General features: G+C 35.5%; 1 protein-coding gene across 3 annotated transcripts in view; it reads left to right on the forward strand.

Moving 5' to 3' along the window:
• LOC126882018 (zinc finger protein 271-like) overlaps positions 1–18,393 on the forward strand; it is an 89,913-nt gene that overhangs the window by 47,293 nt on the left and 24,227 nt on the right. The window contains exon 5 of one of the 3 annotated variants that reach the window (XR_007697080.1): positions 2,187–3,327. The exons of the other annotated variants lie outside the window; for them this stretch is intronic. The gene's annotated coding sequence lies outside the window, so the exon portion shown is untranslated. The remainder of the gene's footprint in view (positions 1–2,186; positions 3,328–18,393) is intronic. 3 annotated transcript variants of the gene reach the window in all.

Consider the following 18,393-nt stretch of genomic DNA (forward strand, 5'->3'; position numbering starts at 1 on the left):
TCGTGTAATTTTCCACGAGTTTTCTTACAAATTTTTAACTACATATAGAAAAAAAGGTGTAACTAAACACCCTGCCATTTTGAATAATGTCTACTGAAATTATTTATTTTATAACAAAATTTATTTTATGACTTAGAAAATCACGGAACCAGAGTGAAAATTTTATACAGAATTTTCCAAGAAACAAGTGCAGTTAAACATTACGTGACGTCATGCCAACATTTTTTTGGTCATTTTGAAATAAATATGATTAATTTATTAAGTTGGCAGGACTTAGAAAATTATGAAAATTTCATTATTTTCATTAGGTACATGTTTGTATATCTGTATACTCCCTTAGTCCTTTTGCAACCGTCCTGCCCAAAAAATTTTCTTTATAAAATAGATAGTATCCTGTTATTCTATGGATATGGCAGGACTTAAAAATTTATCGCAACTCCCAATTTTTTTTTCATGGAAAATCTAATTTTCACAGGAAAATGTCACAGGAAACCCGTGGATTTTTCCACAAATTGTAAGTACCTTCTCTAACCTTCCAGTATTGCAAAGGGCAGGACTTAGAAAATCGTGGTTGAACTTCTGTTAATATCTCCCGGTTTATAAAGGCGAGAAATTTTACTTAAGCTGTCTGTCCGTCGATCTCTCCGACCGCGAATATAACTCTTTCGTCTTTATTCCAGGTAGAATGACAAATGAGGTGTCAAATGAAAGCTTATAATCCAAGGATGGTACTAAAGGTGAGAAATTTGATCTAGGCTGTCTGTCCGTCTGTCTGTCCGACCGCGAATATAGCTCCTACGTCATTTTACCAGGTAGAATGACAAATGAGGTGTCAAATGAAAGCTTATAATCCAAGGATAGTAATTAAGGTGAGCAGTTTTAACTAGGCTGTCTGGCCGTCGGTCTGTCTGACCGCGAATATAACTCCTCCGTCCTTATACCAGGTAGAATGACAAATAAGGTGTCAAATGAAAGCTTATAATCCAAGGATGCTACTATAGGTGAGAAATTTGATCTAGGCTGTCTGTCCGACCGCTAATATAACTCCTACGTCATTGTATCAGGTAGAATGAGAATTTAGGTGTCAAATGAAAACTTATAATCCAAGGATGGTAAAAAGATGAGAAATTTGACCTAGGCTGTCAGTGCGTCTGTCCGTCCGACTGAGAATATAACTCCTCCGTCATTTTACCAGGTAGAATGACAAATGAGGTGTCAAATGAAAGCTTATGATCCACGGATGTTAATAAAGGTAAGAAATTTTACCTAGGCTGTCTGTCCGTCTGTCCGTCCGACCGCGAATATAATTGCTTCGTCATTTTACCAGGTAGAATGACAAATGAGATGTCAAATGAAAGCTTATAATACAAGGATGGTACTAAAGGTGATAAATTTGACCTAAGCTGTCTGTCCGTCTGTCCATCCGCCTGCGATTATAAGTCCTCCGCTATAACAGGCAGAATGACAAGAAAGTTGAGAAACTTGACATAGGAGTTCCGGTTTTAGAAATGCGACCAGAAGTACTGTTTTAGAGTCACCGGAATAATACAATTGATATATTATTCAACACGACTTCGCAAAAAGAGAACAAATATATACTTCCGGTTTCATGACTGTCTGCCCGTATGTCTATCTCCTCCGTTATTAATACAGATAGAATGACAGATGAGGTGTCGAATAAAAGCTTATAACCCAAGGATGGTATTAAAGTTGAGAAATTTGACATTGGACTTTCGGTTTTAGAGTTGCAACCGTATGAACTGTTTTAAAGTCACCGAAATAGTATAAGCGATATATCATTCGACGTGTCTTAGCAAAATTAGAACAAATGTAAAATTTTGGTTTTTATATCATTTCCTGTTAAAAAGTTCTAACCAGAAGTGCAGAAATATTATATGCTACACATCAATCGAAGCGTATTGAAAAGTTGAGTTTGAATCTTTAGTTTCGGTTTTGAAGTCATTTCTGTTTAAACAATAATTACCCAAAGTTTAGTAAAAATGACTCAAAATTAGTAAAATTGTTTATGAATCGGCGCAAAGTTACACGAAGCGTTCAAATATCGACTTCCAGTTCTACTTTCGATTACTTTGGGTGAAAACCTAGGACTTACGAAGTCCAATTACTTGTTTTGTAAGCAAATTTCGCTATTATATATTGCTTACGCCTGTTATTTTTTATTTTAGATCTTTCCCAGAAGAACCGAGTGGAAATTATAAAGTCGTTACCTGCATTTTCATTTAAAAATCAACGAACTATCGAGGAACCTAAAAGAAGTCCAAACTATGAAGAAGCAACATTAAAATATTCTGCTTGTTCTGAAGATTTCTCCCCCATAAATAATTTAAACAAAAATATAATAATTAACACTGAAGAAGTGCTTTACAAATGTGAACTTTGTTTTAAGGAATTTCGTTCCGCAGGCAGCTTGAAAAAGCATGTGAGAGTGCACACTGGAGAAAAGCCTTACAAGTGTGAAATTTGTTGTAAGCAGTTTAGCGTATCAGGAACATTGAAAGGTCATTTGAGAAGACACACTGGAGAAAAGCCTTACAAGTGTGAAATTTGTTTTAACGAATTTCGTTTCGCAGACAGCTTGAAAAAGCATTTGAGAGTGCACACTGGAGAAAAGCCTTATAAGTGTGAAATTTGTTTTAAAGAATTTCGTTTAGCAGATAGTTGGAAAAAGCATTTGAGAGTTCACGCTGGGGAAAAGCCATACAAGTGTGAAATTTGTTTTAAGCAATTTATCATAGCAAACAATTTGAAATCGCATTTGAGAGTGCATACTGGGGAAAAGCCTTACAAGTGTGAAATTTGTTTTAAGCAGTTTCGCGTACCAGACAGTTTGAAAAAGCATTTGAGAGTGCACACTGGGGAAAAACCTTACAAGTGTGAAATTTGTTTGACGCAATTTAGTGGAAAAGGAAGTTTGAAAAATCATTTGAAAGTGCACACCTAAGAAAAGAATCGAGTGTGAAATTTGTTTTAAGCAGTTCAGCGTAGCACAGTTTTAAAAGTCAAATGAGAGTGCACACTGGGGAAAAGCCTTCATCATCATCATCAATTATGTTACAACTCTTCGTGAGTCTTTGGCGCGTTTAAGGGAAAGTGGGGAAATGGTGCGCGGCGGGTAATCGTGCGCTGCATTATATTTCAAATTCCGTGGAAGATTTTACGAACTCGACCAGTCTTACACCTTTCAACCGATCTCATGAACGGTTTACGCCATTACCTTCAGTCGCCCATTGCACGAGGACTAAGTCAGATCAGATTATTGAAAATTGCAAGAATTCTTCTAGTCTTTCTGCTCCAAAAAATAGGACGGTAAGTCCTTATGCTTTATTCAATTGCTTTGGACTTATTATTGATTTCAATCATGTTGTTTTACATGCATTTTGGTGCATCTGTTGGTTTATATGGTTCAGTAGTTTTCCGTTTGTGATGATGATTAGTATTTAGGGCGCAAAGGGGTAATAGTGCGCAGGAGTGCGCACGATTAAACCACAAACAATGAAATGGTAAATATAAAAATTACCACTTTTATTGCCAGATGCCACGAACCTACACTAGAAAATCTACGATTCTTAAATATACTGACGAAGATTTAAAAATGCATGTAATCAGAAATGACGGCAGAAAATACAGGAAACGGGAGAGCTTTCAATATTCCGGAATCGACTCAGATTAGAAAAAGATTAACAGGTTTGCACACGCCACCCCGTTTAGGTCGCACAGCTGTATTTTCAGGTGAAGTAAAAAAAGAATTAAGAGAATGTTGTGTTAACGCTTGCTAAATTATTCTGTAGCTTAACATACAGAACTTAGATGATTGGTATTCAGGTATGCTGAAGAAAATATCCTAAATAATTTTAATAAAGAGAAGAAGTTAGCCGGCAAAGATTCGCTTTATGGATTTACAAAAAGGAATCCTGATGTAACAATTACAAGCACACCAATGAAGACAAAATTGGAAAAAGCCCAGGAAAAAAGACGATTAAGGAACGAGAATCTTAACAGAAAGGAGGAACAGAAAGCAGCAAGGAAGGCAACTGCTCGAAGATGTTTTGATAAAGAATCGCCAGATATCTCGCCAGACAGAAAAAAAACAAAACAAGGCAAACAAAAAAGAAGACAGTGCAGAAAGAGCTAACACCTGAGTCGTCTGATGTAACAGAGGGTTATTTGTCAGATGTTATCGATAAAGTCGAATTAGATCATTCCACCACCATAAAAAAACCAGCTGCACGTAACGAGACATGTTCTATTTGTGGGGAAAGAGGAAAAAAAATAATTATGATATATATGTGTGTTATGTGCCTCGGAGAATCACGCAGAATGTACAGCTGTAAATACCAATTATAAATGCAATTTTTGTTTACGTTAAAAATATGAGATTGAAGTATACCATACAATTATTATTTCTTCATAGTATTATTATACTTTTGAAAGAAGTGTTTTATTATATTCATTTTGAATTAATGTTTTTTTCTAACATTAATTTAGTGCGCACCATTTCCCAATCCGTGCGCGTGATTACCCTCATAGATGGGGAATCGTGAGCAAAGGCATTTCTTTTCTTTTTTTAATATTATGCTTTTGCACTTTGTATTTCTCTAAAACTTATACATATTCAAAGTAGAATAGTTAGGGCTTACTCTAACGTACTGGCCGTTATGATAGATTTAAAGAATTTACAACACAATCGATTTCTGCTTAAGTGCGCACTATTCCCCCACTTTCCCTTACTATTGCCTTCCATGTTTGTCGGTCCTGTGCCACTAGTTCCCATTGTCACACTCCCATTTGCTCTAGATCTTTGACTTCATCTTTCCACCTTTTCTAGGCCGGCCTACAGACCTTATTCAATCTGGCCTTTCCCAGAACACATTGTTTATAAGGCGATTGTCGTTACTGCGTATTTCATGCCCTGCTCATCTGAGTCTATTGGCCTTTATATATCTGACTAGATTTTTCTTTCCGAATAGAGACTCTAACTCGTTATTGTATTCACTCCTCCATTCTTTTGTTACGCTGTCTCTACAAGGGCCATATATCATTCGAAGGATTTTACGTTCCCGCACCACCACACCAGCAATTTATTTACTTCTCTTTTTGTTAGCGTCCATGTTTCGCTTCCATACGTGACTGCAGGTCGTATTATGGTTATAGCGATACGCTTTAATTACTATTTTTGCTAATTTTAATTTTAATATTTTTCTCAAAACGAAATAATATGGGTCATATAAAGTCACCGTTAATATACAAACCAGACGCTAAGAAAGACATGGTTTTACGAAACGAAATGCATCCCCTAACCATATGTTTTTGGAGTGTTCAGTGGGGTCCGGACAAATAATCCCGGACAAAAAATCCCCACAAATTATCCCCGGACAAAAAATCCCCGGACAAAAAATCCCCACAAAAAATCCCTACAAATAATCCCCACAAATAATCCCCGGACAAATAATCCCCGGACAAAAAATCCCCACAAAAAATCCTGGACAGATAATCCCCATAAATTTTTTTGGACAAAATATCCCCACAAAAAATCCCGGACAAAAAATCCCCAAGAAATATTTTTGCCGAATAAAGTTGTCAAATGAATGCATATAATCCAAGGATGGTACTAAACTAAAGATGAGAAATTTAGACTGTCTGTCCGTCGGTACGTCCGACCGCGAATATAACTACTCCGTCATTATGCCAGGTAGAATGACAAATGGGGTGTCGAATGAACGGTTATAATCCAACGATGGTACTAAAGATGAGCAATTTGGTCAGTCGGTCTGCCTGACCGCGAATATAACTCCTCCGTCACTGTACCAGGTAGAATGACAAATTAGGTGTCTAATGAAAGCTTATAACCAAGGATGGTACTAAAGATGAGAAATTTGACGAAGGCTGTCTGTCCGTCTGTCCGTCAGACCGCGAATGTAACTACTCCGTCATTATGCCAGGTAGAATGACAAATGAGGTGTCGAATGAAGGGTTATAATCCAACGATGGTACTAAAGATGAGCAATTTGGTCCGTCGGTCTGCCTGACCGCGAATGTAACTCTTCCGTCACTGTACCAGGTAGAATGACAAATAAGGTGTCGAATGAAAGCTTATAACCAAGGATGGTACTAAAGTTGAGAAATTTGACCAAGGCTGTCTGTCCGCCTGTCCGTCAGACCGCGAATGTAACTACTCCGTCATTATGCCAAGTAGAATGACAAATGATGTGTCGAATGAAGGGTTATAATCCAACGATGGTACTAAAGATGAGCATTTTGGTCAGTCGGTCTGCCTGACCGCGAATGTAACTCTTCCGTCACTGTACCAGGTAGAATGACAAATAAGGTGTCGAATGAAAGCTTATAACCAAGGATGGTACTAAAGTTGAGAAATTTGACCAAGGCTGTCTGTCCGTCTGTCTGTCAGACCGCGAATGTAACTACTCCGTCATTATGCCAGGTAGAATGACAAATGAGGTGTCGAATGAAGGGTTATAATCCAACGATGGAAATAAAGATGAGAAATTTGGTACTTCGGTCTGCCTGACCGCGAATATAACTCCTCCGCAACTGTACCTGGTAGAATTACAAATAAGGTGTCGAATGAAAGCTTATAACCAAGGATGTACTAAAGTTGAGAAATTTGACCAAGGCTGTCTTTCCGTCTGTCCGTCAGACCGCGAATGTAACTATTCCGTCATTATGCCAGGTAGAATGACAAATGAGGTGTCGAATGAAGGGTTATAATCCAACGATGGTACGAAAGATGAGCAATTTGGTTCGTCGGTCTGCCTGACCGCGAATGTAACTCTTCCGTCACTGTACCAGGTAGAATGACAAATAAGGTGTCAAATGAAAGCTTATAACCAAGGATGGTACTAAAGTTGAGAAATTTGACCAAGGCTGTATGTCCGTCTGTCCGTCAGACCGCGAATGTAACTACTCCGTCATTATGCCAGGTAGTATGACAAATGAGGTGTCGAATGAACGGTTATAATCCAACAATGGTACTAAAGATGAGCAATTTGGTCCGTCGGTCTGCCTGACCGCGAATATAACTTTTACGTCACTTTACCACGTAGAATGACAAATAAGGTGTCGAATGAAAGTTTATAACCAAGGATGGTACTAAAGATGAGAAATTTGACCAAGGCAGTCTGTCCATCTGTCCGTCCGACCGCGAATGTAACTACTCCGTCATTATACCAGTTAGAATGACAAATGAGGTGTCGAATGAACGGTTATAATCCAACGATGGTACAGTGACAGAGGAGTTATATTCGCGGTCAGGCAGACCGACGGACCAAATTGCTCATCTTTGGTACCATCGTTGGATAATAACCGTTCATTCGACACCTCATTTGTCATTCTACCTGCCTGGCATAATGACGGAGTAGTTACATTCGGGGTCGTACGGACAGATGGACAGACAGTCTTGGTCAAATTTATCATCTTTAATACCATCCTTGGTTATAAGCTTTCAATCGAAACCTTATTTGTCATTCTACCAGGTACAGTGACGGAGGAGTTTATTTGCGGTCAGACAGACCGACGGATCAAATTGCTCATCTTTAGTACCATCGTTGGATTATAACCGTTCATTCAACACCTCATTTGTCATTCTACCTGGCATAATGACGGAATAGTTACATTCGCGGTCGGACGGACAGATGGACAGACAGTCTTGGTCAAATTTATCATCTTTAGTACCATCCTTGGTTATAAGCTTTCATTCGACACCTTATTTGTCATTCTACCTGGTACAGTGATGGAGGAGTAATATTTGCGGTCAGACAGACCGACGGATCAAATTGCTCATCTTTAGTACCATCCTTGGATTTTATGAGCTTTCAGTCGACACCTCATTCGTCATTCTAGCTAGTACAGTGACGGAGGAGTTATATTCGCGGTCAGGCAGACCGACGGGCCAAATTTCTCATCTTTAGTACCATCGTTGAATTATAACCGTTCATTCGATACCTCATTTGTTATTCTACCTGGTACAGTGACAGAGGAGTTATATTCGCGGTCAGGCAGACCGACGGACCAAATTGCTCATCTTTGGTATCATCGTTGGATAATAACCGTTCATTCGACACCTCATTTGTCATTCTACCTGCCTGGCATAATGACGGAGTAGTTACATTCGGGGTCGTACGGACAGATGGACAGACAGTCTTGGTCAAATTTATCATCTTTAATACCATCCTTGGTTATAAGCTTTCAATCGAAACCTTATTTGTCATTCTACCTGGTACAGTGACGGAGGAGTTATATTTGCGGTCAGACAGACCGACGGACCAAATTGCTCATCTTTAGTACCATCGTTGGATTATAACCGTTCATTCAACACCTCATTTGTCATTCTACCTGGCATAATGACGGAATAGTTACATTCGCGGTCGGACGGACAGATTTATCTATCATAATTTATCATCTTTAGTACCATCCTTGGTTATAAGTTTTCATTCGACACCTTATTTGTCATTCTACCTGGTACAGTGACGGTGAAGGTATATTCGCGGTCAGGCAGACCGACGGACCAAATTGCTCATATTTAGTACCATCCTTGGATTATGAGCTTTCAGTCGACACCTCATTTGTCATTCTAGCTAGTACAGTGACGGAGGAGTTATATTCGCGGTCAGGCAGACCGACGGACCAAATTTCTCATCTTTAGTACCATCGTTGAATTATAACCGTTCATTCGATACCTTATTTGTCATTCTACTTGGCATAATGACGGAGTAGTTACATTCGCGGTCGGACGGACAGATGGACAGACAGCCTTGGTCAAATTTCTCATCTTTAGTACCATCCTTGGATTATAAGCTTTCATTCGACACCTCATTTGTCATTCTACCTGGTACAGTGACGGAGGAGTTATATTTGCGGTCAGGCAGACCGACGGACCAAATTGCTCATCTTTAGTACCATCGCTGGATAATAACCGTTCATTCGACACCTCATTTGTCATTCTACCTGGCATAATGACGGAGTAGTTACATTCGGGGTCGTACAGACAGATGGACAGACAGCCTTGGTCAAATTTATCATCTTTAGTACCATCCTTGGTTATAAGCTTTCATTCGACACCTTATTTGTCATTCTACCTGGTACAGTGACGGAGAAGGTATATTCGCGGTCAGGCAACTCACGGTCAACTCACACCTACCGGAATATGGTCTTATATATATCTGGATTTTTGCATCTCGTGAAAGAAGTTTTGACTTCATTAGATGTTGCATTGCAAAGAAAGATCTGTTTCCTGCCATTATTCGCGTTTCAACTTCTCGCTCTAATTTGTTGTCATTTGTGATTGTTGCTCCTAGATATTTAAATTCTTTAACCACTTAGTTATGATCGTTTATAATAATGTTTTGCCTTATTTGCCGTCGTTCTTGTTTTGATACCACCATGTATTTTGTTTTGTCTTCATTTATTTTTAGACCGATGTTTAATGCAGCTTCTTCAAAGCTCGAGAAAATATCCTTAATTTCTAATGTTGATTGTGCCACTACGTCTACGTCATCGGCAAAGGCGAGTATGATTTTTGCTCCCAGAGCAGTTGTCTGGTTTGATTTTTAGATACATTTTTCGCATGACATATTCTAAGGCCAGGTTAAACAACAATGGGGACAACGGATCTCCCTGTCTCAGTACAGAATTTACGCAGAAAGCATTTGATATCCCCCCCCCTATTCTAACTTGAGCAAAGGACTTACTATCCAACAAGTGAGACCTGGCGGGCGCGTAGATCAAATTGGAAAGTGGAAGGGATTGCTCATTTCTATTGCTGTCGACTATAATAGGAGTTCACATCACAGTGAATAATGTTAGATTCCTGACAGCGTTGTCAAGCATTTAAATTTTTTTTTTGGAGTGGCACGATATTATAAGCTATTACTTATATTACTAAAATGGCAGGTGTATTAAAGGGCAAACCTTTGGGATGTCAAGCACGAGAAATAATTTTCAATGTTTTTAAGTTTACAACCGAAGAAGCTAATGCAGATAAAGTTTTAGTTGATTTAAAAAAGATACAAGAACGTGTGGCTCACTTAACTGGTAATTATAATACTCATTTTCAAAATTAATTCAGAGTTAAATAATTTAATTTAAGTTAATTGACAATCAATAAAATTACAATCAATAAATAAAAAAACATTACAGTGCATTAGATTAACAGTAAATAATAAGTAAACAATGGATCAGTTAATTAGTAATTTACAGTTCACTATTATTGATAATATAATTGTTATTCTAATTGAAATTATTATATTTACTGAAGAATAATGCTATAGGTAAATAACATATCTTTACTCATATAGGTATTATACTGTTTATATAACTTTGCACCTGAGTTAACACTTGTTATGTGCGGGACTTATTCTACCTATATTTTTTTATATACTCACGGACAAAAATATTGCATATATGGCATCATCAGTGCAAGACTGCAGTAACTCACTAAATATTACAACAACAACAGTTTAACTTTTTTGCGTTTTTGAATATAAGTTCCGTGCAAAACTGTTGTAACTCTAATGTAACAGAGTTACAACAGTTTTGCACGGAACATTGCAATGGCTTCGATAACAAGCAATGAAAGGCACGAAAAAAGTAAGATATTTGTTATTATAATATCTATATCTGTGGTGTTTAATTTTAATATACGTGTCTACGTAATCCATTAACGGCCGAGACAATAAAAAAAGATTTACGAGACCAAACTATTCATGTAAATTTTATGTCCTTTTTGTGACATATTATTTTCCATAAGATGTGTGCGATGTCGTTTGACCATTTATTTGTTAGATTGGATTAAAAACACATAAATTAAGACTAATTATTTACGACCAAAAAGTATTTTTTCTCATGAAAGGAAAACAGTTACCTTAAAACTTGTGTATTGACAATACTGACAGGTCAAAAATATCTATTCTCAGAAAACTTGCCAAAGAACAGCCAAAAATTCAAATGGCCAAAAAGAAAGATTTGGTATACTTATGCCATTCGGGTGTGATACCAGAAGCCCACCACATAGTTTTTATAACAATATTTTGGCACAAGATGATGTACGAGAAGAGGACAACAACTACGGGAAAACCTGTCAGTAACGACCACTAAAAATGAAAGAACTATTGGCCGATATAAAAAGGTGGCCGGTATTGCCAGTTTTTGTAGTCTAGATATACATAATTGGTTTGGGGAATTTTTAAACTGGCCGTTAGTACAGATGTCCGATGTTGGCAGGTGGCCGGTAACACAGGTTTTACTGTAAAAGTAAATGTGTACACTTTTTACAATTTTCTCCGTGCAAAACTGTTGTAACTTTGAAATTCTAATACTAAATGTGTAGTGATTAACAATTTTTTCCGTGCAAAAGTGTTGTAACTTTGAAATTCCTAATTTTTTTTGCATTAATATTATTTTATTTAAATTTCTATTTTTGGTTAATGTAAAATAGGCTGAAAAGCATGCAAAATCATAATTAAATGTTAATTTTTCTTAAAACTTGTGTCTTATTTCATCGATATTAGAACGAAAATAAACAAAATCGCCTTTATCTCGAAACTTACTTATTTTGACTTACTGCAGTCTTGCACTGAGGGTGCGATATGCATGTGAAATGAAATTTTTGGTGCTGCTATCAACCTGTATCACAGGAATATGATTTCTTTTCCGAATGCGATGTTTTAAAGTATCACATAAATGTTATAATCGCAGTTAAATTTGATTTGGGCTATATTCTGGCCAGTATAATCAACGAAAACTTTTCGTTTATAAATTCGCAAAGTCTGTGTGTTATTGCGTTGCCGCTCCTGCAATACTTAGAGCAGATTTATCGATGGTTTCATATGTAGTTTTGTCTTCTGAATCCAAATCTGGAAACGGCATTTCGATATCTCTAACTGTGTTCGAGATAATCGACCTCAAAGTCTAAAATGTGACGTCACAATAATTTTATTTTCTGCCGACACACTAACCGTCAGCTGAAATCGTTGCTAGTAAGTAGGCTAGTTTTTTAATCTGAATTTGTCAAGCAAAGCATAGGTTATTTACATTTGAATTTGACACTTCGTGAATGTCAAACTAAATTTTAAATGAAGTATTAATAAAATATCAATGACATTGGATAGTGAATTTAATTATTATAATATAAAATAAAATAAATAAGATGTTCAAAAATACAACTTGAGTGTATTTTGAAAGCAATAATTTATTAAAAACTTTAAAAAGGTTTATACGAGTATACGGCCTCCCCTTTAATGATAAATGGACTGTTCCATTTGTTATGAAATGAAAAGTGTTATTATAATAGTCGGTTCGCTAAACTCAGACACAACTGGCTAGTGATTTTAGTAGGTATTTTTTTAGTTTTTGCCAATTGGCAAAATTACTAATTATTTAGTAATTATTAACTATTTAGTAATTATTTTTTTTGCCAAATTGGCAAAATTACTGACTAAAATCACTAGCCAGTTGTGTCTGAGATTAGCGAACCACCATATTAAATGTTGTTTGGAATAAAAAATTATGGTCTGATATGTACATCCTTCTAATGGAAAAAAATATTTGAAAATTTTTCTCAAATTATGGATACCAACAAGATTTTCATTTATAACTCTTTTATTTTTAACTTGACGAAGAAAAGTTATTCTTCATAAAAAGATCTTCATGGTCTAAGATTTATGATGCAACCATCATATATCAAATCTTATTAATTTTATACGAGGTATATAAAAAATATGAATTTCGATCAAGAGTAAAATACAGTGGAACCCCGTTAACTCGGATTAATTGGGACCGCGGCCGATCCGGGTTATCGAAAATCCGGGTTAGCCGGAGAAAATGGTAAAAATTAATAAAATATGGTATGCTTACAGATAAACTCCATTATAATTGTCACACAGACACTGGTAAACCACGTTCGCATTCCACACAAAACCACACATACAAAGCGTCGTCAAAAGTCTCATTCTTAGCTTTATTAGCTTTGCACCGATTAAACTGTCTTTTGTTATCATTTTGAAAAAAAAAATCTTCGATTTTAGTTCTATTTTTCTTCCAATCCGATACTGTAGATGTACCGACACCATAATATAATGCTGCAAGATTCACCTTTATCAATTAATTCTACTTAATGCTTCTAGTTTCTTTTCCATTGTCACTACAACATTTTTACGTTTTGTTGCCCTTATAGACAAAAGACAGGCAAACACAAAATCTGAATAAATTTACGAACGAACAAAACGGAAGCGAACAATAATACGACTTTACTACACACAATACCGTCTCTGATGTTATGTTATTTAATAAAAGTGATGACTAAGACCACTGTTAAAAAAAGAATTTTAATAGTCTTTTCTAAACAATGCTAACACAGACAGTTTCAAAAAAATAAAGGATAATACAGGTGCATGTTGTTTTCGACAATGAATGTGGTGTACCATGAGTCATTTTTACTATGTTATATTATGTAGTTCAATCCGGTTCCATTATCTCTCAAATATTATATTACATAGAGTTGGTACAAAACCTGGTGAACCTTGAAAATGCGTATGTATAACCGAAATAAAATGAAGCCAAAAACATACGACTATTTTATTTGCTGCGAATTGCGCGACAGGGTCCCATCTGCACCCTGATATTTTCAGTAATGTCGGATTCATCAATCGTTTCGTTCGTATATTGACGTCACCAAATGAATGAATTAGGTTCACGAGATTTTGTAACAGCAATATATTTTTATTGTTGAAATGTTTGTCTGATAAAAATCGGTCCGGGTTAGCCGGAGTTCCGGGTTATCGGGGGCCGACTTATCGGGGTTCCACTGTACCTTTATAGTTTAAAATATTTAAATTAGAAATGATATAATTGCACATTAAAACATAATTTTTAATTCTAAACAACTTTTTATAATAGCCATTTTCCATATTATGAATTAAAATATGCAAATAAACAAAGTTTTCGTTATGATAATGCTCGCATTTTCAGCTTGTTTTTAAATTGAATCTCATCAAGCTAAGTATTCGCTAGCGGCATGAAGACGTGCATTAGCACCAATATGTGATATTCAATATGGCTTTCAAATAGCAAAACATGATCTTCTAAAATGTTTTCAATGTACATATCAGTTGGCATACGCCTAATCACCTTGACGTATTCGGTATGTCCTTTCAAAGAAATACCGCTCCGTAGCACGATGCCGCCGCCACCAAAACTAACGCTCTTTTTGAGGTTACAAAACTGACGTACTGTTCACCAACTCTTCTGCAGACGAAGTTTTGTAAATCTTAAGAGTGGTATTTCTTGGAAAGCAGATACCGAACTTGTGGAGGTGATTGGGTGAATGACAGGATCATGTTTTGCCATTTGCCAGCCATATTGGATAACAAATTTATGTGAATGCACCATGACGCAGGTCTTCATGTCGGTAGAATAGTGAATACTTACTTTGATGAGATTCAATTTAAAAATTATATTGGCCACCATATTCGCGGTGGGCAAGTACTTGGAAAGGGAAACGAGAAACGACCGTGCGCGAGTCGCGGAGAAATATTGCATCTATCTTAAATAATTCATATTGTCAATTGAAATTGTCAAATTGACGTATATTTCATACCTTCTGTCATTGACGCAGAAAAATTATATATTGCTCCACAATATTGATATGATATGCAATTATTATATATAGGTAAATTTAATTAATTGTATTTTGCTTGCAGTACTGCATTTTAATAACTGATTTTATTTACTACATACAATTGTTTACGTTTGCTAAACATAACCTGCATCTTATTTTTTCTTCTTATTATTTTTTTGGACTATGGTCTTGACAATTATCCAGCAACCAGGACTAATATAATTGGCCAATATAATTAAAAGTGCGAATAAAAGTACAGAGCGTAGAAATAGAGGTCGCTTTGCCGAACTTGCACGGTCCCAATAGCCCATAAATCCGATTATACCATTTATATTATACATTAACTGCACTGGGGGCAGCACAAAAAATTTTGTTTCACACGGTAATTCCAAAATATGCAATATTTTTGTCCGTGAGTGTATATACATATACTTTAATTTCTCCTTTAGCGCCGGACTCCACTTGCGATTTGTAATCGCGCGATTGTTTTGTCGCGAAGATTGAACACATTGTTTTAAATACTAGTCAATCCATTTGCGACTAAATAATCATGGGTCGACTTGTATTTGAAAGAATGCGTTCAATCTTCGCGACAAAACAATCGCAAGTGGAGTTTTATAAAATTTTGGGTGGAGATATACCGATTTTTCCCAAATTCTGGTCATTCTGAAATTTTTCAGATTTTTCTAAGCCCAGGCGGCCATTTTGTGAGCCTTAAAAAACCAAAAAAATAGCCATTTTTAACGCTTTTTGATGAATTTTTTTCTAGGGTCCCTCTTCACAGAAAATGATTTTGAAAACGTCATATTTTAGCTACTTATGTCTACTTTTAACTTGAATTTTTTCAGCTCTTGTCAAACGTCAAGGCGCCATTTTGGTAAAAATTAAAGTAGACCCACTTTTTAGCAAAAATGACCATATTCAAACAGCTATAATAGTTATTTATGATTAAGTGTTAAAAGTACACGTTTAAGGCACGCATGTGAAAGTTTATTACTCTAACGTTTCGAGGCACAACAACATGGGTATCGCCAGGTCACGTGATTTTTCTCGAGCGAACGGACTCGCTCAGCTACAACAGAGGACGCAAACTGCTATCGGTATACGCTCTTTCTCACACTGCAGCTTACCTATAGCGCTTTTATTTATATGCACTCGTAATTTGTTTGATCACCCGGCAGTTGGAAAATTTCGTAAAAAAAATTGTCTTTCTCAGAATACAGTAGAACCCCGTAAATCCGAACCCCGCGAATCCGAACTTTCGGCAAATCCGAACCAACGGAAAGTGAAAAAATTTTAAAAATTCAAGACAAAAACTTAAAAACATGTTTATTATACAGAGTAAAGCCAGAAAATTGGACAATGTAGGATTACTAGGACTTTGACATTTAAAATTTCTTAAAAATAAATATTATACTTTAATATATAGGTTTATAAAGTGTTTATAAAGGTTAAACACAAACTTACTTTGGTTCTCTCGTAGTCAACTTGAGTCCAAAAATATTGTCCACACTCTTGCGAGAACGTTTGGCTACTCAAAATCACAATGAAAGCTTTGAACTACTAGTTAAGGCTAACTTTCGGATAATCCGAACTTTTCGGAATCCGAACAGGCTGTCCCCCCAATTAGTTCGGATTTGCGGGGTCTACTGTATTTATTTTTAATATTAAAAAACACCCTGTCAAAATAGCAGTGCACCTTCCTGTCTGGAAAGAATGTACATAGCTATGCATGTATATTTTATACTCGTTAATAGTATGTACAGATTCAGATGAAATTTTCTGAAGTTCAGATTCATCCCCTGAAAATAATCCTGGGGCGCACATGAAAGTATCTTGCAGAGTTAAAATCGCCCTCAAATCGCCTGGTCTGTTTATTTTATTAAAATTTACTTTAAAATCACGTCAACGATATTTTTTGTAATAACAATTTTTACACTTTTTTTAATTTTGGGGGGGATTTTTGGGGAAAATAACCGCTACCCTCCAGCCAGACCGGCATTTTTGTATTAGGCTATCATGGAAGAGTCACCTGAAAAATTTTCAGGTTGCCTAAAATACCTACTCAAAAATGTCTCACAGCTCTTATGCTATTAATTAAGAGGATGGGTACGTATTTTTGGCGATTTTCGAATGGGGATTCATTTTTTTTTCGAATCCTGAGAAAACTAATAAGTGTTTTTGAAAAATTTAAACGCAGAATGAAAGATTACGTTATTAGCTAGGGCCGAAAGTCCCTGAGAACTTCTACAGGGTGATTGATTAGTAGGGTAAAGCTCAATAGCTTCGCTATAGTAATAGATAGCAATAAAAGTTAATAACAAAAATTTTAGCCACCTTTGTGCTTCACATTACAAAATTAGTTAGAATGTTACAGGGTGTTCGATAACACAGTGGCAGACCTAACTTATGTTTTTTTTTAAATGGAACACCCTATATTTTATTTTATATTCGGAATCCTGTTAACTTCTCCATCACAAAAATATAAAGGTTTGTAATGTTATACAGGGTATTTACAAAGTTATAACCAATTTTGTATGAAAATCGTAACAAGTTCAACTCCCTGTATAAATAAAAATAAGCACAACAGCAATGGTTTATTAATGCCATATTTTTTATTTATTGTCAAAATTTTTAAGAATTATTGATATTGCTAATTTTCTTTATATCAAATACAGGGTGACTCAAAACGCAAGTACATTATTTTCTCAGTAATGTTAAATGGAACACCCTGTATTTTATATCATTATTGAAAAGTAACATTAACGTACTTTAATTTTTATATAACATTCCCTATGCCCAAATTGATTAGTTTTCGAGATATTTTCATTTTTCAATGGACTAGTAGCGTTGCCACCCAAATCACCAGAATTTAATAAACTGGAATGATTTTTTGGGGTTACGTTAATAATGAAGTTTATAAAATACCTCCAACAACAAGGGATGAAATGAAAAATAGAATACAAAATGAAAATATCTCGAAAACTAATAAATTTAGACATAGGGAATGTTATCTAAAAATTAAAGTACGGTAATGGTACTTTTCAATAGTGATATAAAATACAGGGTGTTCCATTTAAAATTACTGAGAAAATAATGTACTTGCGTTTTGACTCACCCTGTATTTTATATAAAGAAAATTAGCAATATCAATAATTCTTAAAAATTTTGACAATAAATAAAAAAATATGGCATTAATAAACCATTGTTGTTTTGCTTATTTTTATTTATACAGGGAGTTGAACTTGTTACGATTTTCATATAAAATTGGTTATAACTTTGTAAATACCCTGTATAACATAACAAACCTTTATATTTTTGTGATGGAGAAGTTAACAGGATTTCGAATTTAAAATAAAATATAGGGTGTTCCATTTAAAAAAACATAAGTTTGGTCTGCCACTGTGTTATCGAACACCCTGTAACATTCTAACTAATTTTGTAATGTGAAGCTCAAAGGTGACTAAAATTTTTGTTATTAACTTTTATTGCTATCTATTACTATAGCGGAGCTATTGAGCTTTACCCTACTAATCAATCACCCTGTATAATGTTTATTTTAATAAGTTACAGGGGTGAAAAACTAAGAGAAAATTTAGTGTGATTTTTAATTTCAAATATTTGATTCAAAATAAACTTTTTATTTATTCTAAGGGACTTTCGGCCCTCGGTAATAATTTAGTCTTTCATTCTGCGTTTAAATTTTTCAAAAATATTTATTGCTTTTTTCGAAAAAAATGAAC

Source organism: Diabrotica virgifera, chromosome 3 (assembly GCF_917563875.1).
Source record: "Diabrotica virgifera virgifera chromosome 3, PGI_DIABVI_V3a".
NCBI lineage: Eukaryota > Metazoa > Arthropoda > Insecta > Coleoptera > Chrysomelidae > Diabrotica > Diabrotica virgifera.